Source organism: Chelonoidis abingdonii, chromosome 1, assembly GCF_003597395.2.
Source record: "Chelonoidis abingdonii isolate Lonesome George chromosome 1, CheloAbing_2.0, whole genome shotgun sequence".
Classification (NCBI taxonomy): Eukaryota; Metazoa; Chordata; order Testudines; family Testudinidae; genus Chelonoidis; species Chelonoidis abingdonii.
This window is the reverse complement of record NC_133769.1, coordinates 108,411,939-108,413,355: the sequence shown is the minus strand read 5'-3', so window position 1 is coordinate 108,413,355 and position 1,417 is coordinate 108,411,939.

Here is a 1,417-nt window from a genome sequence, read left to right as displayed (position 1 = left end):
CATGGACAAAATGAGGAATGATTCCCCAGGTCATTCCCTCTTTAAGTTTTGTCTAAAGAGAGAGTCAGTCTCCTAGACGTATCAGGCAAGAGTGTCCTACTAAAAGACCAGGAAGCAAATGCCTGCTCGGGTCAGAGCCCTGACATCCCACAGATGATGGCTGCATGCCATTCTAGGATGCCCCTGCAACAACGCGACGCATGCTTCCTGCTTCCCCACCTCTGGGCTACCGTGGCAGTGTCCCCGCCCCCATTTTGTTGTTGATGAAAGTAATAAAGGAATGAGAATTTAAACAACACTGACTTATTGCCTCTGCAAGCAGAGATCAGTGGGGGAGGGGAGGGCAGCCTTCAGAACTATCCACAGTGATTCCAAGATCTCTTTCTTGAGTGGTAACAGCTAATTTAGATTCCATCATTTTGTATGTATAGTTGGAATTATGTTTTCCAATGTGCCTTACTTTGCATTTATCAATACTGAATTTCATCTGCCATTTTGTTGCCCAGTCAGCCAGTTTTGTGAGATCCCTTTGTAGCTCTTCATAGTTTGTTTTGGACTTAACAGTCAAGTAATTTTGTATCATCTGCAAATTTTGCCACCTTCCTGTTTACCCCTTTTTCCAGATCATTGATGAAGATGTTGAACAGTACTGGTCCCACTATAGACCCCTGGGGGACACCACTATTAATCTCTCTCCATTCTGAAAAATGACTATTTATTCCTACCCTTTGTTTCCTATCTTCTAACCAGTTACGGATCCAGGAGAGGACCTTCCCTCTTATCTCAAGACTGCTTACTTTGGTGAGGGACCTTGTCAAAGGCTTCCTGAAAGTCTAAGTACACTATATCCACTTGATCATCCTAATCCATGTTTGTTGACCCCCTTCGAAGTATTTTAATAGATTGGTGAGACATGATTTCCCCTTACAAAAGCCATATTTTGACTCCTCCCCAATAAATTGTGTTCATCTATGTGTCTGATAGTTCTGTTCTTTATTATAGTTTCAACCACTTTGCCTGGTACTGAAGTTCGGCTTACTGGCCTGTATTTGCTATTATTGCTTCTGGAGCCTTTTAAAAAAAACTGTCATCACATTAGCTATCATCCAGTCATCTGCTACAGAGGCTGATTTAAATAATAGGTTACATATTAGTTAGTAGTTCTGCAATTTAATATTGGAGTTCCTTCAGAACTCTTGGAGTGATTTATTACTGTTTAATTTATCAATTTGTTCCAAAACCTCCTCTACTGACACCTCAATCTTGGACAGTTCCTCAGATTTGTCACCTAAAAAGAATGGCTCAGATGTGGAAATCTCTGTCACATCCTGCAATGAAGACCGATGCAAAGAATTCATTTAGCTTCTCCGCAATGGCCTTATCTTCCTTGAGCACCTCTATCATCCAGTGGCCTCAC